The 20,155-nt window shown below is 37.3% G+C and overlaps 1 protein-coding gene and 1 pseudogene across 2 annotated transcripts in view; both read right to left on the bottom strand.

The window, feature by feature from the left end:
- Window positions 1-20,155, bottom strand: part of LOC145297504 (sodium-dependent noradrenaline transporter-like) — a 345,266-nt gene that overhangs the window by 207,190 nt on the left and 117,921 nt on the right. The window lies entirely within an intron of this gene.
- LOC145298035 (U2 spliceosomal RNA) lies at window positions 7,841-7,976 on the bottom strand (annotated as a pseudogene).

Below are 20,155 nucleotides of genomic sequence, written 5' to 3'. Positions count from 1 at the left end.
TTGTGTTCACATTAAGCATCTTTGAACACTCCATTAAAAACTGAAGATTACAAGCTTTTTGAATATATCAAATGCGTTTTTGTGTGTGTGTATATATATATATATATATATATATATATATATATATATATATATATATATATATATATATATATATAACATGGCTGAAGGAGTTCTTGGCCTGACATACAGATAAAGCCACTAATAAAAAGTCCATATGATTTTATAAAGTACTAACAATCAAAGGACATGTGTCAAAATGTGAGACAAAATCGAATTATTAGTGAAAAATTACAGTTATTCAAGTATAGTTACTGTTGCAAAATATTAAAATGAAGTGAATTCCTGTTTTGGTAAAGCATTTCTTTCTGATAAGAAAACATAATGCAAAGCGATGACTTGATAAATTTTATTTAGACACTGCATACTCAGAGATACCGATTGAAAGGTGGTATCCTGATGTAAAAACGACCGTAGAGACACAAATGATTCGGTCGATGAAACTCGGCAGTTGTTCCGGAAAACATCAAAACAGCCCATAAAATCGTTTTGGACAATTGTCAGTTGAAGTTGGATGAGACAGCATCGGAGTTGAAAATATAAGTAATGTATTCACTACTTTGCATGAACATTTGTCAATGAGCAAGCGCTATTCAAAGTGGGTGTCGTCATTGCTCATAGTCGACAACTGAAAGTATTGTTTGCAAATGGTTCAGCATACAAAAAGGAGTTTAGAGACCAATTTCGAGGGGGGAAAATAGAACAAAAAAATACTGATGATAGAGTGATACTCCGAAATATACATATATATTAAAAATGAAGACTTGTTTATTTTCATAATTGTGCGTTATAATTTGACTTCAAAGATATTTTATACGTATTCTATTTTAAAATTTAAACATTGATTCTTTTACTTCACATTCGAGAAAATTTCTTCAAACTGTGTTCATAGTGGATATTGCGTTTGATCGTTGATCAAATACAATTCGTTGCCGATTCTGTTTTTTTTGTAACTGATTCAATGCCAGAAAAAAGTCTTCTTATTAATATGCAGTCAACACATCACTCCAAAGTCAAATTAAGAGCTAACTGAGAAGACTGCAGCAAGCGAAAACACTCTAAAGCAATCAAAGATACAAAAACATCAGCAGACAAGGTTTTGGCCGCCTTCTTGATAATTTGTTCATTGGTTACCTTTACAAAAGCACAAGCATAAATAACGAATATAATATATATATATATATATATATTTGTGTGTGTATATAGATATACTTATATATATATATATATTATATATATATATATATATATATATATATATATATATATATTATAGCATATTTAGTGGATTTGACGAAGAAATATGCCCGCCACAAATAAAGAAGGGAAAGTGCTGGTTCACTAAAACAATGCACCATGTAACACGTTGATAGCAACAGTAACAAAATTAAACAAACATCATTTTGAATTGCTTGTACATCCACCTTATTCTCTAAGTTCGGCTCCCAGTGGCTACCGGCTGTTTTCTACCCTCAAAATAATACTTATTTAAAAAGGATTTGGATTTAATAATTAATTGCTATATGAAAGTGAGGCGTATTTTGAGACTGCAAACAAAAACAGAAATCGAATTCATTTTGAAGTATTTGGTCCAAGCTATTTTGTTTATGAATGAGGTTTAATTTTATCAAATATCATTGTTCTATATGCATTTTTTGTGTTCACAGAAAAGTTTTGTTAGTAGCTCAACAGCGCACAATACGAGTAGAGCTCATAATGTGATTCAATGTACAAATCATTAATATATATATATCAGATTTCACCATAAAGCGCTTAAATTCAGTTAACGCACCCATGCTGTTATAAAATTACATAAATCGTACTTTGCACATATATAAGATGTTATTTTTTTATCTAGTTCTTAACCTTAGAAGACAGAACTTTAAAACTCGATACTAAACATCTATAGTTAATATCTATATTAGGTAGACATCGGTTTCTATAATTTATACCTATACTCTATATCTTATCTCTCTAAGATTCTTATTAGCCATGGCTTATTCTTATATTTTAAATCTATATATCTATAAAAATGAAATTATCTGTGTGTGTATGTGTGTCTATTTGTGTACATTTCCCTACCAAACTACTCTGTGAGTTTACAGACACGAGATTTGACATAAGGGGTATTGATATTTGGGAAAATCTTTTTAATCGGTTTTCGGTCAGAAATTTGGCAGTCAAGGGGTCAAAGTTCAACGATTTGACATTTGAAAACTCCACCAAACTCCTCCGCCAATTTTGGGTCTAAACACTTGAAATTTTAGATGTAGGTTAACTGGACATGAGTCAAACTTTTAAGTATATGCACATGAAGTTATAAGCAGTGTATAGGGCCCGAGCAAAGCCGGGGTGAACTGCTAGTTATCTGTATTTCTTTATTAAGTGGAAACAATTTAAATCTGTCTTTCTCTTAGGCGGACTAAAGTACTGGTGATTGTTTTTGCATGAAAACCTAAATCTAAAGATCTAAGTTTATTTTGAATCATATTCCAACTATTTATACTATACATTTCCATATGTGTGTGTGTGTGTGTTTGTGTGTGTGCAAATATGTAGAGAGAAAATATGCTTTGTTAAGGCATTCATTGAGTTCGTGTTCACTTGTTTGCATCAAGAGAAAAGAGACCAGCAAAAGGAAAACCCTCTATTGAAGAAGGATGCAATATCTTTAAATTAAAGGGGAAAAATATGATCATTCATAAAAAATAAAATATCTTAATGAAATTAAAAACAAATGTGGTAGAAGACCAAACCCAAAACAAGTAAACAAAATATGCCGTATTATATATGCATGTAAAAAGGGCGAATGAACTCTTTTTCTGGGTCAACGGCCAACTAGCACCGTGTATATTTGTGTGTGTGTATATGTGTATTGGGGTAGAGAGGGTTCCCGTAAGCCGTGGTGAAAGCAACCTTTCTAGGAGAAGCAAATCTCTGATTTTAAAAACCATAAAGCGGAAGACCAGTACCCGCATTAAGCTGGTCTGCAGTTTAATTTGTTGCTTGCTATCTTGCTCTTGCTTGTTGCTGGATCTCAACATTTTGAACTGAGAGAGAGACTTAGCTGTCGTACAAAGCTAAGACTCTGTAACATAATATTTGTATAGATACTCCCTCAGACATTTGAGCTCATGGATTTTAAGTGTCTGAGGGAGTGACACTCGTCTGACAAGACGTTGCAATCATCATGTACAAGCATAGGTACCCAGGCAACCTGGGTTGACATGAAGTTCCGTTTGAAACACATCTGCTATACTAATCATTCTCATCATGGGCAACCTGGATACTCCTACAACAATTTAAAAAATAAAAGGATAAAAACATGTAAATGTAATCGCCCCAAAAAAGTACGTGGTACCCACTCCACAAGATATTTCGGCAAAAGGGATAAAAAAGGGAAGAAACTATTCTCCGGATATTGAGCACAGGAAAGAACATAATTAAAAATAAACTATTACTGCTTTTGATTCAGTAAAAATAACAGCGAATGCGATCGCAAAAATAAAATAAAAAATTAGCCCAGTAGGCAGAACCCCTAAAAAATGAAGATCTACAAAATTTAACTCCAAAAGCAATAAATTAAATTTTTCGTCATTTTATCTTTCTAATGTTTCTCCTCCTCCCGCTCCCCAAAATTGAATTTGTCATATTTTGGAGTTCGTTTTTTTTTTTAAATTAAATTTTTAGGTGGAAGTACAAAATGGTCTCATAAAATTAATTAAATTTATCATTATTTTATGTATCAAATGTAATTCCCGTCTCCTCTAAAAACGCATTGTATTTGTCTTGTTTTGCCCTACCCCCTCGACCGCCAAACTTGAAAAAATGCTAGAGGTGACATGTCTTGTTGAACACTTGGTGGACAAAAAGTGGGTGCTCATTTTATGTTAAATTTATATAGAAAAGTTATCCCGTATTCGAAAATGTAAACTTTCTTCTTTTTCAAAATTTCTTCTTTCGTATTATTTATAAAAGCTGTTTAAACGTATTAGGCCCCTCCAAAAGTAGATCTTTATTTTTTATGGGTTAAACGACGCTGGGCCACGTCGTAAAATTTACCTTTTTTTAATTAGGAAGTTAAGTTTGTAATCGATGACGTGAAACGTGAAAAAAGAAAAAAGTGTAAATTGTGGAATTTAGAGTGGGTAGTAGATCTTTATTTTTTTTAGGTGTTAAACGACGCTGGGTCACATCGCCAAAATTTACCGATTTCTGTATAGCCGTTTAAAGAATAATAAAAACAAACAAATAAAATCTTTTCAGTTTTTTCGTGTTTTTTTTTGTTTGAATATTTAAAAAAACAATAAAAGCTAAAAAATATTACGGAATTATTTTTTCAAGCTAGAAACTTATTGAGATTAACAACTTATTTTATTTGGTGAATGGTTTGTTTGTTTATGTTCCGAAGTATTTAGAAAATCGATGTTGGAATAATAATTCAAAATAAATAAAATTAAATATGTTACCAATATAATTATTGTTTAAAATTTATTAAATAACAATTTTTAAATAGAACTCTTAAAATAATTCTCTTGCTAGAAACATTAACTAACATACCTCTATTTAATAAAATCTATTTTTGTAATATGCAAATGAGATGATCTCTTAATTGTATATTTTGCAAGGATCATACTATATATAGAAATAAATGAAAGAGTAAAGTAAGGAAGCTTTTGTATATATTAATCAAATTGTGAACAAACAAAAAAAAACAGACAGGAATACGAATTTATAGATATAGATATATAATTTCTATATCGTTTTTTGTTTAACAAATTATTACAGTGTGTTTAATCCAGACATGCATAACCCTAACAGACAACCGTGGTCCTCTCCGGAATGTGCTGCTGCCATTGCGCGCAGAAATCACTATTTCTATTGCTTCCAACGTGATAGATGTACTGAGACTAAAGCCGCTTTAAGGACTGCTAACAACCACTGTAAAAGAGTAATAAAGAACGCGGGAGAATTATATGCTCAGTCCGCCAAATCCAAAGTTGTTGAGCAGCGACTTGGTTCCCACCAGTTTTTGCAAATAACAAACAGCGTTCTGAATAGAAATGTGTGCTCTATCCCAACTGTCTTCAATGGATTTGAGGTAATCTCGTCAGCATCAGACAAAGCCAAACGCTTTGCCAAGAACTTTGCAACTAATTCTACCCAGTGCGATCAGGGCCGCCAACTCCCCGTATTTCTTCCTGTGTCTGAAAACACTATGCGACATACAAATATCTCTGTGTGATGTTGCTAATCAAAAACCTCAATTCCAGTAAAGCAACTGACCTTGGCAGCATTCCAATTATAGTGCTGAAAAAGCTTCAACCAGAACAATATCCCATACTTACAAAGCGTTGTCTTAAGGAGAATTGCCTCCCAACACCATAGAAACCTTTTCAGTATGTCCCGTATTTAAAAATTCAGGTGATCTGTCATCTCCCTCTCGATACAGACCAATCAGTCTCTTGTGCGTTATGAGTGGGCTAGAATCTATGTTAAATAAAGAAATAGTCAACCACTTTTTAGTGACATGCAATACGGTTTCCGCTCTACTAGATCTACAGCAGATGTGCTAACAGTTATATCTCATATGATTAGCGAATCTTTCGACGGAGGCTTCCTTTATAGAGCAATTGCTTTTGACATATCAAAGGCCTTTGATAGGGTATGGCATAAAGGTCTACACTACGAAGTCTCCAGTTACTGTATAGCTGAAAATGCCTTTTCAATTATTAAATAATTTTTCTCTCATAGGCTCATAAGAGTAGTAGTTGATAAGCAGAAATAAGAAGCTCACAGTATTAATGCTGGAGTCTCCCAGGGTCCATGCTGGGCCAACCCTCTTTCTGGTCTACATCAATGATCTCCCAAATTATATCCTAAGATCATTTGTAGACATTTATGCTGACGACACTATGATCTATGGCAACATTTCATGGCCATAAACGACCAAGTTCTCTCTGATTATCTCTCCTCTGATCTTAAGCACGTGGTGAAATGGGGAAAGATGTGGCTGGTTAATTTTAATGCATCTAAAACCAAGCTTCTATCTTTACATTATCAATGCTCTGATCCCCGTCTGGCATCAATTGAAATGAATGTTTTGACAAGCTTCTGGTTCTGACCTTTACTCCTGATCTGAAATGGAACACGTACATAAAATCCGTTGCCGAAGTAGCAAAGTAGCTGGAAAATGCTTGAATCATTCTACTGCTTCAGTAAATATCTCACTGTTGATGCAATGCTCTAGTTGTATAAGAGCCAAGTTCGTCCAAAGATGGAGTACTGCCATCAAAATAGACTTTGTAGCCTAGTGGGTGATGCCTATTTCTCTTCCCTGCAACCTCTTTCCAAAGAAGAGACGTTTCGAGCCTGTCCATCGTTATTTTCATGGAAAGTGCTCGTCTTAGCTCCAATCTATGGTCACCCCTTGCCAAACTTTCACGGAAAACATTCGTCTATCTGAAATCACTATAAAAAATTTCCCCCACTCTTTATCTCTGCATAAACCTAAGCGTAGATTCCATGAATAAAGCTTCTTTCTTAGAATTGCACGCCTACGGACTCTCTTCCGTTTTCCTGCTTTCCAACTGACTACAATATGGTCATCTCCAAGTCCAATGTAAACAAGTTCTTTATGATCCGTACCCTTAAGTAACCCAATTTACCAAATTTCTACTACTAACGATTACTACCATTTTGTCCCATTGACTACCGTACACTCATTAACTCTTATCCTCGAGTGGGCTCCAGACCTTGATAAGTGGTGACTCCTTTGTAAAAAAAAACTATTTATGGGTCAAATAGGGATTCGCAACAGATACTTTAACAAAGTTCAGTATTTTTCTATTAGTCATGCGAACGGATTATCTAGACTTATCCAAAAATATGCCGAATCCCTTCAAAACAGTGACTGCCTTCCCACAGACCGAAGTAAAAGTAAAAAATACATTATGCAACGTCGAAGAAATAAAAGACACTATACGACGATTTTTGAAGTGTATTTAATCTGTGATGAAGTAGTTATGCACGGCGACTGAGTGGTTATTCGTATATTATTACAGGAAAGAATACTAATAGGATTTCATATCGGTCATCCGAGCATTTTGAGAATTGAAAAGTTCCATGAAAAGTTAAGTGTATTGGACAAGAATAGATAACGACATAGACAAAGGAATGTGGAAAAATATGCAATGGTTGTGTTTTGGCAGTTAAGATACTTCCTTTAAAGTTCAGATTCTGATCGAAACTGACCGTCCGGAATTTTGTGAAGATACAGATATTCCCATAAAGGTTAACAATTATATATATATATATATATATATATATATATATATATATATATATATATATATATATATATATATATATCGATCTCACTTATCTTTGGAAAAGAAACAAAATGATAGTTTATAATGATCTATCTATAATTGTAATAAAGCTGAGTCACATAAAATACAATGGAAAATGTCATTTTGGGATTGAGTTATGTCAAAACAAGGCCGATAGCCATTAGTCGCATGCTCTCGTGTAATGAATGAATGAGTGAATGAAGGATTGACATGGAATTTTTTAAGATAAACTAAAATGACCGAAAAATGGGCTGAAATGACTTACATAAATAAAAAGTAAATGACTTAAAATGACTTTAATGAACTTAAGGATGAATTGAATGACCTTAAGAATGACTTGAATGCTTAAAAAATAACTGGAATCCTTCAAAAACAACTAGGACGATCTGGAGAATGACTTGAATGGCTTTGAGACTGACTGGTTGTAAAGTGGGTGATCATTTTACATTAAATTAATACTGAAAAGTGATCTCCTGGTTTATATCACAAAGTTACAAACATGTATAGCATGTAGTAAGAACAGATACTACACTTTGATCTTAGCAAAAAGGCTAAGAAAAGGATATTTATTTGCTCCCCCACCGAGCAAATTAGGCACAAGGCCGATTCTTAATGTGAGGAGTGAAGGGGAAATGGGGACCAACTCCCGGGGGAGTAGGGGAGCTGGATAGTGACAATTGGTATGAAGGGTTGCCCCTACATTGACCAAGGTCTTATATGTGGGGTTGCCCCCACATATGGTCCTTGCTTGCAGTATCTGCCGGAACAGATGGTATTTATTTGCTCCCCCACCGAGCAAATTAGGCACAAGGCCAATTTTTAATGTGAGGAGTGAAAGGAGGGGGAAGGGAAAAAGGGGACCAGCTCCCGAGAGGTGGGAAATGGGAGCTGGTTAAAGGTCAAGTATGTGAGGTTGCCCCCACATCTGGTCTTTGCTTGCAGAATCTGCCGGAACAGATGGTATTTATTTGCTCCCCCACCGAGCAAATTAGGCACAAGGCCGATTTTTAATGTGAGGAGTGAAGGGGAAATGGGGACCAACTCCCCGGGGAGTAGGGGAGCTGGATAGTGACAATTGGTATGAAGGGTTGCCCCTACATTGACCAAGGTCTTATATGTGGGGTTGCCCCCACATATGGTCTTTGCTTGCAGTATCTGCCGGAACAGATGGTATTTATTTGCTCCCCCACCGAGCAAATTAGGCACAAGGCCAATTTTTAATGTGAGGAGTGAAGGGAGGGGGAAGGGAAAAGGGGACCAGCTCCCGAGAGGTGGGAAATGGGAGCTGGTTAAAGGTCAGGCATGTGAGGCTGCCCCCACATCTTGTCTTTGCTAGTCATAGCTAGTCCTAGCTAGTCATAGCTTGCAGTATCTGCCGGAACAGATGGTATTTATTTGCTCCCCCACCGAGCAAATTAGGCACAAGGCCGATTTTTAATGTGAGGAGTGAAGGGAGGGGGAAGGGAAAAAGGGGACCAGCTCCCGAGAGGTGGGAAATGGGAGCTGGTTAATGGTCAGGCATGTGGGGTTGCCCCCACATCTGGTCTTTGCTAGTCATAGCTAGTCATAGCCTGCAGCATCTGCCGGAACAGATGATATTTATTTGCTACCCCACTTAGCAAATTAGGCACAAGGCCGTTTTTAATGTGAGGTAAAAACCAGCTCCCCTAAAAGGGGTCACTCTGGTTACCAAAAATAATAATTGTCCCAGTATAGAGGGTTTCCCCTCCATTGACTGGTACAAATTATCTTAAGTGCAGCATCTGCCGGAACAGATGGTATTTATTTGCTCCCCCACTGAGCAAATTAGGCACAAGGCCGTTTTTAATGTGAGGTATAAACCAGCTCCCCTAAAAGTAGGCAAATAGGGGGCACTCTGGTTACCAAAAATAATAATTGTCCCAGTATAGAGGGTTTCCCCTCCATTGACTGGTACAAATTATCTTAAGTGCAGCATCTGCCGGAACAAATGGTGTTTATTTGCTCCCCCACTGAGCAAATTAGGCACAAGGCCGTTTTTAATGTGAGGTATAAACCAGCTCCCCTAAAAGTAGGCAAAAAGGGGGCACTCTGGTTACCAAAAATAATAATTGTCCCAGTATAGAGGGTTTCCCCTCCATTGACTGGTACAAATTATCTTAAGTGCAGCATCTGCCGGAACAGATGGTATTTATTTGCTCCCCCTCTGAGCAAATTAGGCACAAGGCCGTTTTTAATGTGAGGTAAAAACCAGCTCCCCTAAAAGTAGGCAAAAAGGGGGCACTCTGGTTACCAAAAATAATAATTGTCCCAGTATAGAGGGTTTCCCCTCCATTGACTGGTACAAATTATCTTAAGTGCAGCATCTGCCGGAACAGATGGTGTTTATTTGCTCCCCCACCGAGCAAATTAGGCACAAGGCCGATTTTTAATGTGAGGAGTGAAGGGAGGGGGAAGGGAAAAAGGGGACCAGCTCCCGAGAGGTGGGAAATGGGAGCTGGTTAAAGGTCAGGCATGTGGGGTTGCCCCCACATCTGGTCTTTGCTAGTCATAGCTTGCAGCATCTGCCGGAACAGATGGTATTTATTTGCTCCCCCACTGAGCAAATTAGGCACAAGGCCGTTTTTAATGTGAGGTAAAAACCAGCTCCCCTAAAAGGGGTCACTCTGGTTACCAAAAATAATAATTGTCCCAGTATAGAGGGTTTCCCCTCCATTGACTGGTACAAACTATCTTAAGTGCAGCATCTGCCGGAACAAATGGTGTTTATTTGCTCCCCCACTGAGCAAATTAGGCACAAGGCCGTTTTTAATGTGAGGTATAAACCAGCTCCCCTAAAAGTAGGCAAAAAGGGGGCACTCTGGTTACCAAAAATAATAATTGTCCCAGTATAGAGGGTTTCCCCTCCATTGACTGGTACAAATTATCTTAAGTGCAGCATCTGCCGGAACAGATGGTATTTATTTGCTCCCCCTCTGAGCAAATTAGGCACAAGGCCGTTTTTAATGTGAGGTAAAAACCAGCTCCCCTAAAAGTAGGCAAAAAGGGGGCACTCTGGTTACCAAAAATAATAATTGTCCCAGTATAGAGGGTTTCCCCTCCATTGACTGGTACAAATTATCTTAAGTGCAGCATCTGCCGGAACAGATGGTGTTTATTTGCTCCCCCACCGAGCAAATTAGGCACAAGGCCGATTTTTAATGTGAGGAGTGAAGGGAGGGGGAAGGGAAAAAGGGGACCAGCTCCCGAGAGGTGGGAAATGGGAGCTGGTTAAAGGTCAGGCATGTGGGGTTGCCCCCACATCTGGTCTTTGCTAGTCATAGCTTGCAGCATCTGCCGGAACAGATGGTATTTATTTGCTCCCCCACTGAGCAAATTAGGCACAAGGCCGTTTTTAATGTGAGGTAAAAACCAGCTCCCCTAAAAGGGGTCACTCTGGTTACCAAAAATAATAATTGTCCCAGTATAGAGGGTTTCCCCTCCATTGACTGGTACAAACTATCTTAAGTGCAGCATCTGCCGGAACAGATACTACACTTTGATCCCGGCCCGAAGGCCAAGAAAAGCTTAAAAAGCTAAGAATAGCATCTATTAACAACATACCTTTGATCTTAACCAAAAAGGCCAAGCACAAAAGTGTTACGGACAGACCGACAGACCGACCGACCGACCGACAAACCGACCAACCGTTCTAATTAGCTTTATATTGCTTTTTATTGAGTAGTGGAACGCTTTCCAATTAGTTGTAAACAGAGAAGAGTCACGTGGTCTTGTAATAACTTATTAATAAAGGAATTTCGAGTTACAAACGAAATATATAAAAATGACCTATAATAAGGCAAAGAAAAACTGCAATCTAACCAAATATATGATAGTTAAATATTTCAAACATAATAAGCCTATGACGAGACTCGAAAATGCAATCGATTCGTTAATTATTCGATTACTTATTTCATAAGAATAAAACGATATAAAAATATTAATATTTTACCTGTAAAATGTTAATATTAACACTGTAAGCCACCATAGCCATCACACTCTTTCTCAATTTAATATGTCTTCCATTACGAAAGCCTACTCTTTATCGCTCCCTCAATCTAAGATTTCTCTCAAAAATCCATTTCATAAAGCTATCTCGCCCATCTCTGTGCAAGCCCACGTGCGTGGGAATAAATATGGAATAAAAAATATCTAACAAAATGGAAAGTTAGTTTATATAACAGTGAATAAGCAAGGCGACATTTTACTACGCATAATGACAAATACATTATTAGAGGATTTCGATTGATTCGTTCAACATTGTGTAAATGAGCTTTATTAAACGGAACTCGAAAGATTTTACCGTAAAGTTTGGAAGAACATCACAAGGCGTGGAAAGCGCTTATATGAGGGAGAAGGAAGGAGTAAATGATATATATAGTGGATTAGGTACGTGAGGAGGTAGAGATGTAGAACAAATAAACAGCCGACCACTTTCTGTCGTGATGATAACCGTAAATCTAAAATAGATTTTTTCATCAGAAATGAAAGTCGTTTCTGTGGAATCCACACTGAGGTTATTTAAGGTCAAAGTTTCATGTAAACGGGAGAAATAAGCCATACATGTAAATAAATAGGCTTGTCCCTCGCTTGCTGACTTTGTTCCTCTTATCTACAGCTTTTCAATGTCAAGGTAACTATTCATTCCCTATCTTTGCGATAATCATCTTTCGTTTTTGTTAGAAGGAAAAAAAAACGAGTTCAGCTGACTATATTTCAAACAACTCGTTGAAGTATCTATGGTCACTCTTTCGTAATCGTTTTTTTTTTTATAAATATGAGAAGTGATCACAAATATGATTCACATTTACCGGACTTTAACGCCCTCAGATAATAAATATCAAAAAAATCCTTAACCTTTTCTGAGAGGGAGAAGGACCATCATAGACCACATCAAGCCAGATTCAAGAAAATAGTGTGTCAGATGGATTGATAATTTGCGCATCGTATACAGTTGCGCTTATCACTTGGCAACAAGAAAACCTAAGTTATAGTTCAAATAAATAAATAAGTTAAATCAACTTACTTCAGACAAGTGGTGATGTTTATCTGCGCATTCGCAAAATATTTCTTATAATCCTAGCCTTTTTATATAGCACATAGAATTGCAATAATGTGGTATTTCAGATTTTATGCGAGGCCAGAGAACTCTTGTGGGGTATCAACGCTGAGATAGATTATGAAGCGATTAGAATAGAATTTTAGCACAAAACGATTTATCCGGTGTTTGTGACGCAAATCACGTTTGTGCCAACAAGTCATTTTTAACAATTTCAAAAATTTAGTCCGTTAAAATGTCTTATAACTTTGATGAACCGGGCATCTTAAATGAATAATAAGTGTTTGATTTCACGTGGGAAGTAGTTAACAGTTTAACTTGAAGTAAAAATTTATAGACTATGTGTGTATATACAGAGTTATCTTCTGCAATAAATATCGAAAATGCTGAATACAAAGTTCACGTCCAAAATTCTTATTCTCAGCCGGGAAGAAATTATTGGAAACTAATGTAATTGACCTTTACTTATAAATTTTATGCTGTAAGACAGGCTTATAAAAGGGGCACGACCGCTACAAAGAACTCTTTACCTGGAACAGCATGTAAAAAAATCAACTGTATGGGACAATGTAGACTTAATTAATGCGAAAGTTGATAACACAAGTTCAAACAGAACTATGTGTCAATTTTAACTTCGCTTAAAATGTCTGTGATATGCGCATTATTGTGGTAAAAATCTGTATTTAAATATATATATATATATTATATATATATATATATATATATATATATATATATATATATATATATATATATATATAACGCTTTATCTCGTCTCGTTTCCTTCAATAATTACAAGAAACTTTCTCTACCACCAACAGCAATGGTCAAAAACTCTTTATCTGAAAGTATATCTTTTAAACTCCTCGGCTTAACGTTCACAGGAAACATGAGTTGGAAAAATTACATTGAGAGCATTGCCAGGACCGCTGTAGAAAGCTACTAACGCCCGAAAGTATCCTGTACCTTTATAAGGCCACCATTCGCCCATGTATGGAGTATTGCTGTCATATTTGGGTTGGTGCATCTGCTACTGGTGTCTCACTCCTAGACAAGGTTCAAAAGAGAGTCGCCAACCTTATATGTCTTTAACTGTTATCTAAGCTTCAGCCTCTGTCCCATCGACGAAATGTAGCATCCCTCTGCCTGTTCTACAAGTACTTTAACGGTGAATGCTCCGACGAACTGCAAGCACTTGTACCCCCTCGACGTAAATACCCTCGACAAACCCGACAAGCAGCAAAATCCCACCTCTTCACAGCTGAGATCCATAGATGTAAGAGAACCTTCTACTCCAGTAGTTTCTTCCACAGAACCGATAGACTTTGGAATTCCCTTCCGAGTTCCTACTTCCCCAACTGTACTGACATGCAGAAGTTCAAGTGTAGCTTGAACCGACATCTTACTGCCCAACTCCCCACATAGTACCCCTGTAGCTTATGTCCCTGATAGTAGCCCCCTACACCAAAATGGCAATGTGCCTTGTTTGGAGTGAAAATGTAATTAAAAAAAAAACTGTCTAAGCTTTCTCATGTAATCCGGTATCGGAAATTCTCAAATACGAGTGGCATTCCAAAAGTAAAGTATTTTCAACTCAAAAAGTTACATGGCTATGAAGGCGATAGTGGTACCATTAAAATGAGCAACTTTTTGTACTCGATAATTTATTTTTCTACATAGACATCATCACTCCCAATTTTGCCAGGAATTCAAATACACAACTCTGCTTCTGACGTACGTCCATGGCAGGAGTTTCTTTCTTAAAGTCTCATACCGTCATACCGTCAATATCTGCAACAGAGAGATGAAACTTTCAAATTATCAATGCATAAGTGCAGTCGTCATAACAATGCAAATTGCAATCCCCACTGATATATTCCGGCGGAATATACATGTAAGCTCTTATTTTTGGAAGGTCCCTAGTAGTTTGTCATTGTCAAAATTTCAGCGGAACATAGGTGGTAGTCCAAGAAAATTTTCCGAAATAGCATTTCACATCCCCACAGGAACCGGCTGTTATACATTGTCCACGGAGGTTCAGACAGGATTTCAGCTGTGAAATCAATACGTTTTTGGAACGTATGTGCAGTGAATCAAGGATCACACAAAACTCATATAAACTAAATGGATTGATATTAATTTATTTATTGCGGACTATTATCCTCATCTTTATTAGTTGTTGTTTCACGACGTTTAGGCCAACTATTCCTCTGGCCTTTGTCAGGTGGTAACCGCAACGGATAGGAATGTCGAATCTCCTAACTGTATTCTCGGCAATCACTGTCGTCTCACCACGTTTTGGCCAAGTAAGCCTCTGGCCGGCTTTGGGTAGGATTGAAACCCCTATCTTCAGACAACCGTAGAGATTCAACGTCTCTACTAACTGCGCCACGGGCCTTGAAGGGCGATCAAGGTTGGATTTTTTTTTATCTTATAAATCCACGTTTATTTATTATCTGATCTTCCATGCTCGGATGCGTACCGAATGATATATATATATTATTTTAATTGGAATTCATTATTGAGATGAGTATTAATTATATCAATGGATTAGTGGTGCAGTTGATAGAGACGTTGAATCTCTACGGTTTCAGATGAGAATTGTATGAAGATAGAAATTAATATAAATAATACGCATCTCAATAATAAATTCAATTAAACCAAATGCATTGATTATAACTGTTTTGAGACTGTCATCGTGTTCTATCTGAATTTGATGATAGGTTGCCACATCTGGGCATGAGCTGCTAGAAAGGACTTGTCCTGCCTTGATAGAGTTCAAAATAGACTTCGTAGCCTCGTAGGAGATGTCCTTTTCTCTTCCCTGCAACCTCTTTCTCACAGAAGAGATGTTGCGAGTCTGTCTCTGCTTTATCGTTACTTTCATGGCAAGTGTTCGACTGAGCTTCAATCTATAGTCCTCTCCTCGCCAAACTTTCGCAAGAAACACTCGTCTAGCTGAAAACGCTATCAATAATTCCCCCACTCTTCATCTGTGCCGAAACCTAAACGTAGATTGCATGAAAAAAGCTTCTTTCTTAGAACTGCGCGCCTGTGGAACTGTCTTCCGTTTTCCTGCTTTCCAGCTGACTACAATCGGATTGTCTTCAAGTCCAACGTAAACAAGTTCTTGATGAGCCGTTCAACTTAAGTTAACAAATTTACCGAATTTCTATTACTAACAATTACTTTATTGTTCAATTGACTACTGTACACTCTTAACCCTTATCCTCGAGTGGTCTTTGGGCCTTGATAAGTGGTGATACTCATGTAAAAAAAAAGTTTGTGAATATAGTATCATATTGGATTATGTCAGCTATAGATTAACGACCTGGTTTACTAACAGAGTTTTCTACAGTATGGTAGCTTCCTTTAGTCTTGGCAAAATAAAGATACTCACTATAAGGGTGCATGCGCACGCAATTTTTGTGGCAAGTTGCGCAATCTCTAACCACACTTCTTCTGAATCGACGTTGTTAAATACCAGGACGACTGAAAACAATGAAAACAGCGATAAGCAGAAAGGACATACTGCGTCTATAGTTTCCAAATGGTCATCTGGTACTTTATAATCATTGTATGTCCGCCATATTCCGCCACTCTTGACAAACCCGATTAGCAACAAAATCCCACCCATTCACTGTTGAGGTGATTAAACGCCAGAAAGCTTCTTACTCTAATAGTTTCTTCCCTCGAACTGCTAAACATTGGAATTCCTTTCCTGCTACCTGCTTCCCTGACTGTACTGATATGCAGAAGTTTAAATGTAACGTAAGCCAACATCGTATTAATCTTTCCTAGGTATCGTCCCTAATAGTGGCCCTTTACGTCCAAGTGACGATATGCCTTGTTAGGCGTGAACGCGAGGGGAAAAATGCCAAATTCTATTATTTAGGTGAACTTGGCGTCTGTTAAGTTTTCATCTAACGACGGCTATGTACCGGGAGACTGTTAGTATCATTGATGTGTAACCAGCTTGGGTGGTTAGCGTTAGAGTTAGGATTAGGACGGATTAGGGTTAAAGTTAGGGTTAGATTAGGGTTAGGGTTAGGGTTAGGACGGGTTAGGGTTAGAGTTAGGATTAGGACGGGTTAGGGTTAAAGTTAGGGCTAGATTAGGGTTAGGGTTAGGACGGGTTAGGGTTAGAGTTAGGATTAGGACGGGTTAGGGTTAAAGTTAGGGTTAGATTAGGGTTAGGGTTAGGGTTAGGACGGGTTAGGGTTAGAGTTAGGATTAGGACGGGTTAGGGTTAGAGTTAGGGTTAGATTAGGGTTAGGGTTAGGGTTAGGACGGGTTAGGGTTAGAGTTAGGATTAGGACGGGTTAGGGTTAGAGTTAGGATTAGGATGGGTTAGGGTTAAAGTTAGGGTTAGATTAGGGTTAGGGTTAGGGTTAGGACGGGTTAGGGTTAGAGTTAGGATTAGGACGGGTTAGGGTTAAAGTTAGGGTTAGATTAGGGTTAGGGTTAGGACGGGTTAGGGTTAGAGTTAGGATTAGGACGGTGCTCCGTATAAAATTATGATTCCGTTATATAGCTTGCGATATCTGCTAAATTTCGCAAAAGCAAGATCATCGGTCGTGTTTATCATGGTGAAGCACATTGGAATATGTTTCGTAATTAATTCACTTTAGTCTCGAGGTCAATCAAACATCACTGTAAATGTTCACGAAAAAAAAAATTGTCCAAAAATTCACACATAAACCGGAAAAAAAAGACAAATAAAAAATATCAATATAAAGTGGAACGATAAATTTATCGCCTAAAGAAAACAACACTACAGCTTTATTTTAAAACTTTTGTTGAAAAAAAATCAATTCAGATAACTTGATTATGTAGTAGAGCTGGTCACATTCAATGTAGCCACCTTCAGCCTCAATTACCGCCTTGATACGGATCCGGAACTGTGAACATGACTTTTCCAGACGCGCCGGTGAGAGCTCGGCGAATACTCGGCGGATGGCGGCGATCAGGCTCGCTTTGGTATTATAGGAGGTCGGGTTTGTGATGTTCTTGACGTATTATCAAATGGAGTAGGTAAACAGGTTCCGTTCAAGTGAGGAGGGGGGGGCCAGTGAGAGAAGGATATAAACTCCTGATACCAGCCGAGGTCTCTTTGTACTTGTTTGGCCGGCATCGAGTCTTGATGCCACACCGAGGATCTGCCAGCGACCACCTGATTGCATCAAGAGATCACCACATCTAGGTACATTTTGGTGTTGACTTTCAAGCCGACTTCAAAGATGTGAGGTGGCATGTGGCCCTCACTTGAAACCACGCCAAAGACCATAACCGTGGCCGGAGTTTTTGTTTTCGTCACGCTGGGCATGCCCCTGTTATTCGTTGCAATCCAGCCATGCATTTTGAGCGTACTGGCAGTGATTCTGTTGTCATAACCTGGATCGGTAGAGAGCATAAGTTGTGCAGCAGCACATCTCCGGTCTCGCTCGTTGAACGTTGTGTTACTTTCAGACAAGATAAAAGACTCCTATCGTTCTTGGGATTTGTACACAACTGGCTAACAAGTAGATGTTCCCCTCCCCCCCCCCAAAAAAAAACGGTTTTCATCAAACGGAAATGGAATCGTGTCGTTTTTTCTATGGCGACAATTTTATCGTTCCACCTTATAGAAAGAAAAAAAAACAAATACAATAAATGAAAGTATTGGATTGGCAACTAAGTTTTTGCCATTTTTTCCCCCAATATATTGTATTTTAATAAATTATTTTTTATATTTTATTTATTTTGGTTTAAATTCAAGTTATTTCAATTTATTCATTTTAAATTTGTGAATTCGATTGGAGAATATATCATTAATTAAATAGTTATTAGTTTTTATTTTAAGTTTAAAAATGCAGATTTAAAAACGACAAGAACTTGGTTGAAAACCTAAGTTATATGTCATTCTGATTGCCAAGTGTCCATAACTTGTGCATAACGCTGAGAGGAATATTCTCCTGGTCTTAATAGCTAGATAGAGAGTTCATTGTTATACGTAAGGTAGACATCACAACGGGTGCAATTCTCAATATGGCTTTCTCTATTTCTGCTATGATAAAAAGTTTCTAAATTCGCTAGTCTGAATCTTTCGCCATAAGTTTTTAAGACGTATTTATAGCATATACAGCAAGCTTATTAAAACAATTAATCTTGTTGCCTTCGTAGTAGGGTTTACTGAAATTTGTGCGCCGTTGGCTACGAGTAAATTTATTCCTGAAATGCGGTCACATATAAACAGTAAACAGCACCCCATGTTGTTACGCCGAGTAGTTGCTTTTATATGACAGCTTAATTATTTTGTTTTGTGAGTCGATTTGTATTATAAGCGTGGAGGGTAGAGGAATATTCTTTCTCTCGGAATTTTGTGAGTTAATAAGAAGTTTCTCTACTTCGGATAATTCTATTGACCTTATCGCTTATGACCCTCTATACAATTCGTATATTTCGGCCTTCCACGGACCTAGATGAGTTTGCTCTTAAGGGTAAACAATCAAGTCTTAACTATTCTACACTCCTCCAAATAGATTGTTAACTATGCTGCACTGTCACCTAAGAATTTCCGGGGTTAAACGCGACACACAGCTGTAAACACGCGCTTCTCTAAATTCGATACACTGCTGTCAAAAGTCGCTACGCCCAAGTCAACACATTGCTGTTCAAACTAGCTACTTCAAAATTCGACACACTGCTGTCAAAGCTTACAACTCCAACTTTTAACCGGAATAGAAAGACTCTAGAAATATTGTGTTGCTTATAAACTCTTGACCGTCGAATATATTTTACACTTCCATCATTACAATTTGTGGTAATTTGGAATTTTCCGTTTTAATTCCCTTTTTTTACAAGGTAGTCAGCACATCAAAGTCCGGAAGCCACTCCGGGATAAGGGTTATTGCGTGTGCAGTAATCAATGGGATAGTATCGTAGTAATCGTTAATAATGGAGATTTGATAAAGTGTCTTACTTAAGGGGCCGGTTCGTCAGGAATTTGTTTATGTTGGACTTGATGACATCCAGTTGGAGTCAGGTGGGAAACAGAAGTAATTTTTCTGATTTGTAAATTAAGTTTTAGGCAGATATATATACATACATACATTTAAACAGACAGGTGAGATTTATATTATAGAAGTAATTTTTATGATTTGGAAATGAAGCTCCTAAAGAAAATACTCGGGGAAGATTTTTTTTACGTGTATATTTGTCAGTCATTTTGAAAATTTGGAATTTCGAAGCATGGAAATAAACACTGAAAAAAAATGTATACAGATAGGTTCGCTGATGAAAGGGATAGAAGACAGTAATCAACCAAATACGCTACGACAAAAATCCAACTAAGAAGAAAAGAATAGCAATCTATAGACGGACTTGAAAACAGAACAACAGCGAAAAACATAGAATTAAATCAACTGAGATTACCTCTGATTAATTAGAATTTTATATGAATTTAATAGACTAACTGAAGTCTAACAATCGAATGCAAAAAATGAAATTAATTCTTGACTCAAAGATGACAATTAAAATCCATGAGAGAAGCAAAGATTTGGCATCCATTTGGGAGTCAAATTTTCCGGTTAAATCTTAATAAAAGACAAACAGGAACCCAGATTCCAAACTTCGAACGCAGATCTTTACTATCAGGTCTCCTTTTCCAGTATTTGAAGTTGAAATA

The sequence above is a fragment of the Euprymna scolopes genome, chromosome 18 (assembly GCF_053919585.1).
Source record: "Euprymna scolopes isolate OS-2025 chromosome 18, ASM5391958v1, whole genome shotgun sequence".
In the NCBI taxonomy this organism is placed as follows: Eukaryota; Metazoa; Mollusca; class Cephalopoda; order Sepiida; family Sepiolidae; genus Euprymna; species Euprymna scolopes.
The sequence above is the reverse complement of the archived record's forward strand: the minus strand, read 5'-3'. Positions and strand labels throughout refer to the sequence as shown.